Source organism: Podarcis melisellensis (genome assembly GCF_964234715.1).
Source record: "Podarcis melisellensis genome assembly, chromosome: 16".
NCBI lineage: Eukaryota > Metazoa > Chordata > Lepidosauria > Squamata > Lacertidae > Podarcis > Podarcis melisellensis.
In genome coordinates, this window is record NC_138533.1 from 6,880,969 (window position 1) to 6,894,439 (window position 13,471).

General features: G+C 44.4%; 1 long non-coding RNA gene across 1 annotated transcript; it reads left to right on the forward strand.

Annotated features, from left to right (window-relative positions):
- The first annotated feature begins 6,648 nt into the window (after positions 1–6,648).
- On the forward strand, positions 6,649–8,404 carry LOC309359388. The gene is made up of 2 exons (XR_014163832.1): positions 6,649–6,751; positions 7,594–8,404. It is a non-coding gene; the product is annotated as an uncharacterized lncRNA (long non-coding RNA).
- Positions 8,405–13,471: the final 5,067 nt, after the last annotated feature.

A 13,471-nucleotide genomic window follows, 5' to 3' on the forward strand; every position in this document is an offset into this window, starting at 1 on the left:
TTTGTTGTTGTTCTTTAGTTGTTTAGTCGTGTCCGACTCTTCGTGACCCCATGGACCAGAGAACGCCAGGCACTTCTGTCTTGCGCTGCCTCCCACAGTTTGGTCAAACTCATGTTGGTAGCTTCGAAAACACTGTCCCACCATCTCATCCTCTGTCGTCCCCTTCTCCTTGTGCCCTCCATCTTTCCCAACATCAGGGTCTTTTCCAGGGAGTCTTCTCTTCTCATGAGGTGGTCATACATAATAAGACAATGACCTATCCCCCACAACAGTCTTCTCTTCTCATCAGGTGGCCAAAGTATTGGAGCCTCAGCTTCACGATCTGTCCTTCCAGTGAAGGATAGTTGCTGAATAGTGCTATACTATTTAAGCCTTGTGTATCATCATCATCATCATCATCAATTTTAATTTGTATAGCATCTTTCTATCTTACAGTACCCAAGGTGGTTTACAAGCTGAAGAAACGAAGAATGTACACCTTATAACAATCTAATGCAATACAAAACTGTGTTAATGAAACATAACTTTAAAATAAGCAACCTACATCAAATAAAGCAACATTCAACAATCATTAGAATAGTATAGAATGATATTAAGTATCAGCATATAAAAAATAATCAGAAATCTACGCTTAACAATTACAATAAATAATTTCTAAACTACAATCGATAAAACAACGGCCAGCCACGGTGCATAAAATAATACAAAACAAATTGAGAAGCAGAGACTGAAGGGTTGGGCAAAGCCTTATATTAATAATAATAAATTTTATTTATACCCCGACCTCCCCAGCCAAGACCGGGCTCAGGGCGGCTAACACCAAATATAAAAACAATTTATTGAAATACAGCTTAAAAACAATATTAAAATACATTAAAACATTAAAATGCAATCTCATTTCAGTGGAAACTCAACCAAAAACTTTTTGGGGGATAAAAACGTCAAGTCTTCATCAAGGCTAACTATCCAGACTGGTCCTACATGGGCCAGAAAAAAGCCAGGGAAGTCCCCAAATAGGAGTTCCAACACAGAAGGAGAAAGGAAAAAAGAAAGAGGGGGAGGGAATCAAATTGATTCCAAGCCAAAGGCCAGGCAGAACAACTCTGTCTTATAGGCCCTGCGGGAAGAAATCAGATCCTGCAGGGCCCTGGTCTCATGAGACAGAGCGTTCCACCAGGCCGGAGCCAATGTTGAAAAGACCCTGGCTCTGGTTGAGGCTAATCTGACTTCCTTAGGGCCCAGGACCACTAGGGTGTTGTGATTTATGGACCTTAAGGTCCTCCGTGGGGCATACCAGGAGAGGCGGTCCCGTAGGTACGAGGGTCCCTGGCCGTGAAGGGCTTTAAAGGTCAAAACCAGCACCTTAAATCTGACCCTGTACTCCACCAGGAGCCAGTGCAGCTGGAAAAGCACTGGGTGAATATGCTCCCATGGCAGAGACCCCGTGAGGAGCCTCGCTGCAGCATTCTGCACCCGCTGGATTTTCTGGGACAGCTTCAAGGGCTGTAATTTGCTTGCCTGATGAAGTCTCTCCCCTCAAACTATTGTGTACCTATTTACTGCATTCTTATCCGCTCTTCAGCTAAGACAGTTTGCAGAACAGCTTACTGAGATTATGAAGCCAGTCCCTGCCCTTGGGCTTAAAGCTAAAAAGACACAACACAAGTCAAAAGTTGCTGGCTCCAAGTGAGCTGATGGAGCGGTCCTGCTCCTGTTTCCTCCCTCCCTGCTCCTCCAGGAACCTGGTGGAGCTGCTCTCTCAATGGAACCAACAGAGAGGTTTTGCTTCCCTCCTCTTTCTCTCTGCTCCCTCGGCTGCATCCTGATGGAATGGCATTGGTGGGCTGAAAGCTGATAGAGGGAGGACCCTAATGGAGCTGTCTCCTCAGCAGAGCTGAGGGAGTGACCCTGCTTCTGTGCCCCCACCTCTGCTGAAATGGCTGCTGCGAGATAACAAGTGAGGGAAAGGAAATGCCTGATGTAGCTGACACAGGGGTCAGCAAACTTTTTCAACAGAAGGCCAGTCCACTGTCCCTCAGACCTTGTGGGGGGCTGGACCATAGCTGTCAACCTTTCCCTTTTCTTGTGAGGAATCCTATTCAGAATAGTGGAATTTCCCTTTAAAAAAAAGGCAAAAGTTGACAGCTCTGGGCCGGACTATATTTTGGGGAGGGGCAAAAATGAACGAATTCCTATCCCCCACAAATAACCCAGAGATGCATTTTAAATAAAAGCACACATTCTACTCATGTAAAATCACGCTGATTCCTGGACCATCCGTGGGCTGGATTTAGAAGGCGATTGGGCCGGATCCGGCCCCCAGGCCTTAGTTTGCCTAACCATAAGTTGGCATCTCAGGAAAGCTGGTGGAATCATTTTACAAATAGAATACTCATAATCCCCGAACTTCCCTCTACCCCTCCATGGTTTCCCAAGATCTTCTTTTCAAATTGCATCATATCATATTCTCCATATTTTCTTAAAACTCAGTTTTTATCATAGTTCTCGCTTCATTGCAAGTGTTGTTGTTGTTTTTAAAACCTGCCAATGTTTTTAATTGTTTACAGTGTTCTTTCAAGTGACTTATAAAATTTCCCCATTCTTTATTAAATTTATTGTCCTCTTAATCTCTGATTTTCCGGGTCACTTTTGCCATTTCGGCATCGTCCATCATCTTTATCAACCATTCTTCTTTTGTAGGTGGTTTGTCCTCCTTCCATCTTTGGGCAAGTAAGATCCGAAATTTTTATTTGCATTCCGTAGCTCAGGACTGCAATACCCGAAGGACCACCTCTCTCCATATAAACTGACTCAGAAAACTGTGGCCCTCCCAATGATGATGGATTCCAACTCCCAATATCCCTGAGGGTGGACCACACTGGCTGATGAGGAGTTGGGAGTCCAATAAATTCTCTCCCATCCCCAATGAAGGGAATGGGGACATTTGCAACCTCCCTGAGAAGCCTGGCTGGGTTTGTACAGCTCATCTTTTAATGTCTCATCAAATTCTCTTGAAGAGGAACCTCCAGATTTTGAGTCAAATATTCCAACTGGGCAATTTTTAAGGACGGCTCCATGTAAGAACCTTTTCCCTTGCTTCTGGCATTGCTGACCTACAAAAGCTGAGCTGACGAAGCATTGGGGAGGTACTGAAGTCAGAGTTTCTCCCAACATCCCTCAAGGATTTCAAGGCTCTTGGCTAGGGAGCTCCACACATGCTAATTCAGAACAGATCGAGACATTTCTTTGCCTAATTGCTTCGTGGCTTTACCACATTCTCTGTGATCACAGCTTCCTAAGGCATCAAGTGGCCAATGCACCTTCTTCTCTGTTAGCATTCTGCTGACCTAATGGCTGTTACCATTAGTTGGAAGAAAACACCTCTGACCCTGTTTTTTAATTGCAACCACCTCCCCAACAAATCCATTGATTTTTCTGCACACTGAATCATTCTTGAAACTCAACCTCCGTCCACCTGTTGGAAGGCAAGAGTGAAGGCATAGGAGGCACTGAGATCAACTGGGTGGTTTTCACTGATGTCCATACTAAGCTGAAAACTCGCTCCTTCAGAGGGAATGTAGACTTGGGGGTTGGACTAGATGACCCTTGGGTCCCTTCCGACTCTAAGATTCTATGATTCATCAAAAGCAGGCAACCTCCCATCCATCTGATCTAGGGAACCATTCATTGACTCAGCCTTGTTGGTTGAGTTTATTGGTTCTCATCCAGTCTCTTACTGAGGCCAGACAATGGTCTAGCACAGGCTTCCTCAACCTCGGCCCTCCATAAGTTTTTGGCCTACAACTCCCATGATCCCTAGCTAGCAGGACCAGTGGTCAGGGATGATGGGAACTGTAGTCTCAAAACATCTGGAGGGCCGAGGTTGAGGAAGCCTGCTCTAGCACACCCACTGCCTCACCTGTAGATGTCAAGAAGAAGCAGAGCTGTGTAGTCACTAGCATATTGGCGAAAACATACTCCAAAACTGTATACAACTCCACTCAGCAGTTTCATGTAGATGTTAAACAGCATATGCAATAAGATTGAACCATGAGGAACCCCATATTGAAGGCTCCACAGGGCTGAACAGCACTCACCAAGCATAATCCTCTGGAAAAGACCATTCATCCATGCCATGCCATCCACCCCTAACTCATTCTATTGCTCAGACATAGGCAAACTCGGCCCTCCAGAAGTTTTGGGACTACAACTCCCATGATCCCTAGCTAACAGGACCTGTGGTCAGGGATGATGGGAACTGTCGTCCCAAAACATCTGGAGGGCCGAGTTTGCTTATGCCTGTTATTGTTCCAGAAGGATATCATGATTGATAGTATCGAAAGTTACTGAGAGGCTGAGGAGAAATGAGTTGGCATTTGTCTGTTTTGGAAGAAAATGAAGGAGTGTGCATTTGTGGGTGAAGTTAAACTGTTGGAAAGTTGCAGTACAGACCAATGCAGGAGAAACCATGAAAACACAAACAAAGACACATTTCTCCTGGCTCTCTCCCAACAGAGGTTATCATACAGGGTGACCCAAGCAGTTTCTGTGCCAAAACTGGGCCTAAACCCCAAATGAAATGGACCTAGAAAATCAGTTTCCTCCAAGAAACTGGATCAGTTCCATGACCATCCACTTGCTCTGGAGAGGATTGGCAAGTGGCCAGTATTTACTTAGATTTTCTGAATCCACAGAGCATCTCTTGTGTGGTATCACCACTGTCTCCTTCAAGCAGGCAGGGACACACATACCTCTAACCCTCTCTGCTAATTTTTATCAGCCAAGAGGGGCAAGGGTCCAGAGTGCAAGTGGTTTTGCCCTGACCGATCAAAGCACCTTGTCCACATCCTCAAGCCTTACTAACTGAAACTCACTTAGTGTTACAAAACTAGACAGAGCTCTGGACACCTCTTGAGGTTCATCTAATGTAAACAGTGGAGTCAAGGTATGGAAGCAATTCTATCCTGGAAATGCTTTGCAAACAAGTTACCATTTTTTCCCCTTCACCTCCTTCAGGCCAGATTGTAGAAGGCTCAACACTACCTGGAAAAGCTCTGTTGGACGACACAATGAGGATGCGATGGAGGCAGCAAAGTATACTGTTTTCACCAGGTAGGCTTGATGATGAGCTCTCACCAGTGTTCAACTGCATTCCTCTGGTGCTTTCCTCCACTCACGCTCACATGGACATAATCTAAGCATTTGTTAGTTCAGAGGTGGTGAAATTTTGATCATCCTAGTGTTACTGAACTCCATTCTCATCACCCTCAAAAAGCTCCTGTGCAACGAACTGGCTGGGGAGTATCCCCCATAGTTTAGTTGGTTTGGAAATAGGTCGGAGATGGGATGGGTCTCTGTCAACTCTTACAACTTACTCTGACTGGAGCTCCACCAACTCACATCAGCACCAGCAAACATGGCCAAGGAACATGGATAGCGGGAGTTGTAAAAGGTATAGGTAAAGGGACCCCTGACAGTTAAGTCCAGTTGTGAACGACTCTCGGGTTGTGGCACTCATCTCGCCTTACAGGCCAAGGGAGCATGCGTTTGTCCGCTCCGCAGACAGTTTTTCTGGGTCATGTGGCCAGCATGACTAAGCCGCTTCTGGTGCAATGGAACACCGACACAAGAGCAGCACACGGAAACATCGTTTACCTTCCCGCCAGAGTGGTACCTATTAATCTACTTGCACTTTTTGGTGTGCTTTTGAACTTCTAGGTTGGCAGGAGCTGGGACCGAGCAACGGGAGCTCATTCCATCACGGGGATTCGAACCACCGACCTTTTGATCGGCAAGCCCAAGGTTCAGTGGTTTAGAGCACAGCACCACCCAAGTCCCTGATAGGAGTTGTAATTCAGTAATATTTGGAGGGTCACAGGTCCCCCACCTGATTTAGTTTCAAACAAGGTGAAGTGGAAGAAGCTGTTCAGTTTTGGTTCTCATTTCTCTCTCTCTCTTAAATTCAATTCTGCACATTTAAACAGAAATTCCCCAACATTTTAGTGCAACTTTTGCCTACATTTTGTATGCTAATTTCACTATCAATTTAATGCACATTTCCCTCTAATATACACCTTTTTGTACAGATTGGTTGGAGGAATACATATTCAAATATGAAGAAGTGAACCTTTTGAAGTTTGGGTGTGTTTCAGATCACATTTTTTGAGACATGCTAAATGATTTCTCATTAAAATGCAGACACAAGCAAATTCACCTCCAATCCATAGATGTAACCTTCCGTAGATGCATGCACATTTCTTTACAAAGCAATTTAAAACATAATGGTGCAGTTATTTGAGTTGGCTTCATCATTTTTTAATGAGGACTATTAAGCTACTGCTACCTGCACGTAGCTTGTGTTGCAAATAAATTACGATCATTACAAGCATTAAATGATGGAAAGATTATAATGAATGCTTTTTGAAGTGCTTTGATGATCTGGGTGTAAATTGAAGAACACCATGCTGAGGTCAATGATAGAGGGAAGATTAAAAATGTTAAGAGTCTTCATACTGTGTTGTGACAAAAGCAGGTTACAGTAATCCTTAAGTTCCTTCTGCTTAGTCAGGCAAATTTCTGCACATGAAAATAAATTTGTCTCCGGCAAAGGAGAAATTTAACGAGAAAAGGGTTGTGTCCTAGCCAGTAGGGAGGCTGGAAGAAGAGTATAAAAGCTTAGACTTCTCTCCAAAATTCCATCAGCTTCATTTGACTCTCCCGTCTTCACAACAGCATCTTACCAAAGAAGCAGGTGAGTATGTTTTCTTGAAGGTGTTTTCATTCTTATGGAAAGTTTAGGTTTTCTTGGAAGTATTTTCATTCTTATAGAAAGTTTAGGTAAATCTAGGCTTAGTTGGAACTTCCACTAGACTCTACAATTCTTCAGTACTGGGATAGCTAACCTTTGACCATCCAAATGATTCTGGATCACCACTTCCGTCACTTTGGACCATGCTGATCTGGTCTGGTGGAAGTTCTAGTCCCGCAACATCTGGAGAGCCACAGATTCTAAATGGGGTCATGTAGAATGGCTCCCCTCATCTGTAACCCACCAGATGATGCTAGACTACAGCTCCCATCATTATTGATCATTGTTGGTCATGCTGGCTACTTCCAATGGGAGTTGGAGTCCGGCAACATCTAGAGTCCCACAAGTTAGCTTTGAAACACTGCTTTGAAACACTAGCTTCTTAGCTAGATGGTTCAGATTCTCCCTGAATGCTGGTTGTTGTAGACATCCCAGGAATTCTGGGCTGACCAGTGTTGAAAATGAAATCCTGGACAAATTGAGATGTGGGGTCTGATCTGGCATGCCATTTAGATTCTTTGTTCCACCCGCTTTTTCCTACTCCCAACCCCAAGTGGCCTCCAAAAAGTTGCCTGAAAAGGGATGCAGCCCTCCGGTGGAAGAGGGTATCCCACCTCAGAAATAAACTCTAAAGAATTAGGGGAGCTATTATGATACATTGAAAACACAGGCTCTCTTATTTGTAGAATAAGGCTACAGAGACTGTGCAGTGAGTGGGAGAAGATGAAAATTGCATATACCCTTTGTGATTCTGAGTCATATCTGTTTCTCAAATTTTGTTCTAGATTCCTCCCATCTCTGAAACCATGGTTTCCTGTGGCCCATCCTGTGCTGTCCCATCCATTGCTTCCTGCCCCACTGTTGGGTTTGGATCAGCAGGAAGTCTTGGCTCTGGAGGTCTTGGCTATGGTGGTTTTGGCTATGGAGGCCTTGGCTCTGCCGGTTTTGGCTCTGCCGGTCTTGGCTATGGTGGCTTCGGCTATGGCAGTGGTTATGGCATTGGTTCAGGAGCAAGCACCAACTCAGCACAGCTTGGCACCTTGGATGGGATTATCCCACAACCCATCAACCAGATCCCACCAGCAGAGGTCGTGGTCCAGCCACCTGCCTCTGTTTTGACCATCCCAGGGCCCATCCTCTCTTCCAGCTGTGAGCCTGTGGCTGTCGGAGGCTACACTCCATGTGCTGTTAATGGGCTGGCAGGAGGCTTTGGTGGCTATGGCTATGGGGGTGGCCTTCTTGGAAGCTATGGGGGTTATGGCTTGGGCTCTGGCAGCTTCAGAAGGGGTGGAATCAGTGGAAGGAAGTCTCTTGTGGGACGTTGTGGGAGCGTTTGCTTGTAGACTGATCCAACCTGAGAAGAATATCCTTATGAAACTACCATTGACCAGAGAACTTGATACAGATCCATAGGCCTTGGTTCGGAAGAGCTGACTCCAAAGAACCACTGCTGAAGCTGGGCACTTCGTTATCTCCCCACCTTTGCTTTGAAGTCCATGGGGCCAAGATACTTCTGTGTTCTTTTCATGGACTCTTCTGGAACTATTAATGCCATTTCTGTGATCTTTTAATAAAGCTTTTGCAGCCTTCGGATAACACGTGTGTTTTCGTTTTTCACCATTGGCATCCATTCCACACTGCACAGTTTCTTGAAGCTCACAATGCTGAAGCACCTTTCTTGTCCAAACTTAAATGTGGGTGGGCCAGGCAGGAGTACACCTCATTATCACTGACATTTAGCCTTGCTGACTGGGGCAGGTGGGAAATGACTTCCAACCACTTCTGGAGGGCAATAGGTTCTCCACTCCTAGTTTTCATTCAGGGGTATTCCCCTTGATCTACAAGGCTGAAGAAAGTGGGGTTGAGGAGCAATTTGGGTTATTTGTTTTCCTTTCATCTAACTACTCATGGTTAGGAGCACTCCATATTGCAACATTTCTAATGTAGGTTCCACTTTTGTGGCTATTAAGGACCTCGGTACATAGTTAAACTATGAAACTCACTCCCAGAGGAGGCAGTGATGGTCACCAATCGATATGGCTTTTTAAAAAAAGGATTAGATGATTTAATGCAGGGGATGTCTATCAGTGGCTACTAGCCATGATGTGGCTACTAGCCAACCCACAGTTGGAGGTGGTACTGCTTCTGAATACTAGTTGGTGGAAACTGCAGGAGAGTAGAATGCTCTGAATATCCTTCAAAGGTTTCCCATGGGAACATCTGGTTGGCTGGTGCGAACAGAATGCTGGACTAGATGGGCCATTTCTCTTATCCATCATGGCTCTTATGTTCTTAAGAAGATACGAGGCATTCTATCACTGGGCTAAAATGAGCTCTTGCATTCAGATGTGTCACAGAGATGGCACAAAAGTTTTTCTGTATAGGGATGAACTTGGTTCTTCAGATGTTGTTGGATTCCTGAGGGGAGCCTCAGGTCCACCAAGGGTGACCAGTGGTCAGGAATTATGGGAGTTGGGTTCTAGCAACATATGGACCCCAATTAGTCATGCCCATTAATTTCAATGGGTCTGCTCTGTGTAGGACTAAAATGTAAATGGGATAACCCAGAAAGATCAAGAAGGCAAGGAGGTTTTTTTAAATGATGCAGCAAGACCTTTATTAAGATAGAGCAAAGTAAAGACAGAGTAGTCTCAAGAGCTTATTAACCCCCTGCCCATCCCCAAACATGTCATAGTCATACAGCAAAGCATAAAGATTAACAACGGATATGGCGTTTTTCAATTGAGTGGAACACGGCTTAGGATGCAATTAAAATTGACACTTGCTCCTGACTCAGATATCATGTTGTCTCTGCCCATGACCATTTCATGCTCTGACCATTGTCATTCTATAACATGTGTACTCAGAAGTAAGCCCCACTGAGCTCAAGGAGACTTACTCCCAAGGTCAGTGTGTAGAGGATTACAGTCTAAATAACAAGGGAACCAAAGCAGTATGCATGTAGGAAGACCTATTTCCATTCCTTTCTTTTCTTTTTAACCCACAAATTAAATTACTTTTCAACAAAAATCAGCTTTACAAATCAGTAAGGCAGTTGGATTTGCTTGCCTTCATAATACCTACGGGTTATATCCAGCATTAGTCCTACTCAGAGGTGACCCTCTTAATGGACGTCATTAAGTTAGGGCTATTATTTTCAATAGGTCTACTCTGAGCGGAATTTAGTTGGATACCACTCTATGACTCCAATTATCTACTTTTGGATATGCCTAAGTCTTCCTGGCTCTTTATTGAGGTGGTAAATACTATTCCAGACTATAGCAATGGATTATATCATGATAGAAGTTACCTCCATTTTTTGAATATAATGCATCAAAGAGAAAGCTAATATTTCAGGAAAGAGGAATTTAGCACCTAGCTTTCTCTCTGGCATGCTTGCTTTAGATATGTAAGAATGATGTTTCATGAGTTTTAGGAAACATAGAAGGTTGCCTGATGTTGTACCAGACAAATGGTCCATCTAACTCAGGACTTCTAACACTGACTGCCTCTGGCTCTTTCCCAGGCCTTCTAAGAGATGTTGGAGATTGAATCTGGGACTGACTGTGTGCAAAACATGTGCTTTACAACTGAGCCATAGATTTCCATCACATCAGTGCCACCTACAGTCTGAATTAGCACAGTTCAGGCATATATTTGCCACCTCTGACACAAGTAATGCTAACCTATCCAGTAGATATCAGAAATTGCATGCAATACTCGATTGTTAATTGAATCGATGTTAATATTAGATAACTGCCTTTGGAAGAAAGTTGCATTCATCTGCAAGACATTGGAAATAAAAAATGTGTTGGATCCAACTCAGGTTCAAAAGAGATCCACTGAAATTAAAAAGGCCCAAGTTAGTTATGTCCATTAAGTTCAATGAATCTACTCTAAGTAAGACTAATGTTGGATGCAACCCATTGCAATCTTCTCCCTGGAGATGTTCCCCCTGTTTTCAGATCTATATCAACACTTGTGATCTGCACTGTCTGTTTGATGTTTAAGTATTCTGATATTATGATCTCCCATGTAGAGGAGACCCTATGGAGCCTTGTTGTTCCAACAAAGCATGTCCCTTTGTGTTCCATAAACAGCCTTACAATGTCAAATCTAAGGGGGCGGGGAATGCATAGCATAAGATGAAGTGGATTGGGAGCTGGTTGAGCTAAACATGCATACAGTGAGATATACTTTTAAAAAGGTTTGAAGACCCGCTTTTCCAGCTGACTTTGGTTGCCAACTTGGGATGCAAAGCATTTCTATATCATTCCTGAATCAGTTCCGGTTTTTTCCTTCCATTCCTGGTTGGCTTCCTGGGTTGTCTCTTTAGCATGGTCCACAGGGATTGCAAGGGTTGTAGGACAACCTACGTGGACGTCGGGAAAATAGACCGGAACCAGCACAGGGTGTATTTCCACCCACGGAGACAGGATCACAGCTGGCTGAGAGAATCGGCCCTGGAATCGTCACAACCACGGGGGGTGGCTGGATCACTACTTCCGCTGGAGGGATCTGGTTGATGCAGGAAGGGTTAAGACCACCAACGACACCATATGGGGTCAGCGACCCACCACCGCATGATGGGATGATGCCGCATGATGGGACACATCCGTAGGAGCACATGACCGGTTGATGGACTTGACACTAAGAAAAGAAGAAGTTGTGAGTAAAAGGTTGTCTGTGTCAACTGTCTTGGGAATATAGGATGCTCCTATAGACTGAGTCAGGCTAATAGTCCATTGAGCTCAGTAATGTCTACACTGACTAGCAGGAGCTCTCCAGGTTTCAGAAAGGATTCTTTCCTGACTATACCTGGAGATGCCCAGGATTGCACCTGGGTCTTTGTCCATTGAAGGCTACTAGTCCATGGGGACCACATAATTTTTGCCAAGGCAATATAGAAGATGTCACCTTTTTAATTTTCTGGCTGGACCTTACAATGCATTCTGTGTGTTCAAGGAAGTTTTTGATGTGTGACATTTTAATGTATTTTTAAACTTTGTTGGAAGCCGCCTAGAGTGGCTGGGGAGGCCCAGCCAGATGGGCAGGGTACAAATAATAAATTATTATTATAAATTATTATTATTAGATGTCTGAATGGTGAATTTGTCTATTTGTCTATCCAGGAGCAGATCTACTAAGAAACTAATGAAGCTTAATCTTCAGGGCCTCTAATCTCAGATGGGCCCAGAATAGTCCACATTGCTTAAAATTTTGGGGTCTGCTAGACCCAATTTGGGACGTGGGTGGCACTGTGGGTTAAACCACAGAGCCTAGGACTTGCCGATCAGAAGGCCGGCAGTTCAAATCCCCGCAACGGGGTGAGCTCCCGTTGCTCAGTCCCTGCTCCTGCCAACCTAGCAGTTCGAAAGCATGTCAAAGTGCAAGTAGATAAATAGGTAGTGCTCCGACGGGAAGGTAAATGGCTTTTCCTTGCGCTGCTCTGGTTCACCAGAAGCGGCTTAGTCATGCTGGCCACATGACCCAGAAGCTGCACGCTGGCTCCCTCAGCCAATAAAGCGAGATGAGCGCTGCAACCCCAGAGTCGGTCATGACTGGACCTAATGGTCAGGGGTCCCTTTACCTTTACCTAGACCCAATTTGAGTTGAATATATTTCAACAATCCCATTGTTTCAGAGTCAGTAGCACAGAAGTTCATAGAATCATAGAAATATAGAGTTGAGACCACAAGGATGATCTAGTTCAGGCATCCCCAAACTAGGCCCACCAGATGTTTTGGGACTACAACTCCCATGATCCCTAGCTAATAGGACCAGTGGTCAGGGATGATGGGAATTGTAGTCCCAAAACATTTGGAGGGCTGGGTTTGAGATGCCTGATCTAGTTCAACCCCCTGCAATCCAAGAATATGTAGCTGATCCATACAGGGATCAAACCTGCAACCTTGACATTATCAGCACTCAATATATTGTAAATGTTTGGTGGGCTGTTGTGGAACAACCCCATTGAAGAAGATAACAGTGGCTGCCTAGATCATCTTGCAGGTTGCGAAGGGGGCCCTATTACAGTTCAAGCTTCAGGACCCCCAAAATGTAGGCCCACCACTATGTCTATCTATTTAAAATACTTTTCACCCCCCTTCACCATATCAATAATCCTAGAAATGGGTACATGAGCAATTTTAAAATGCTAAGCACAGGAATAGCTTCACAATGGCTACAGGTGAGCAATGGGTGATGTTTGCATCACTTTCTCCTTTCTCTCCCTCTCTCTGGTACCTAATCTTTGTTTCTCCATCTCACCCTCTGTCTAGTTACATTCTTCTGGGCACTTCTTGTATTCTTAAAGCTCCCTATAGCTGAAGAGAAGCCAGCAAGTCTCTGACAGTCAACAATCCAATCCCAAATGCCTGGAACTTATTCCGGATCTTATGTTTTTCTTCCTTCCATCTGGCAGAATAAGGTTGCAAGGAGCAAAGGCAGTGGAATAAACTGTGCTGTGTGGATTGCAAGTGGGTTGTCTTGATTTATAATGCTGTGGCCCAGAAACATAAGAGAATATCGTAGGAACAAAGGAAGAGCCCTATGTTGCTCAGGGAGCTAAAATTTTCCTGGGGAATTTTAGATGAATTGATTGTAAAGCTACCCTGAGAATTTTAGTTCTGTGTGAAGAATAGGCATCTCTCAACTCTTAGC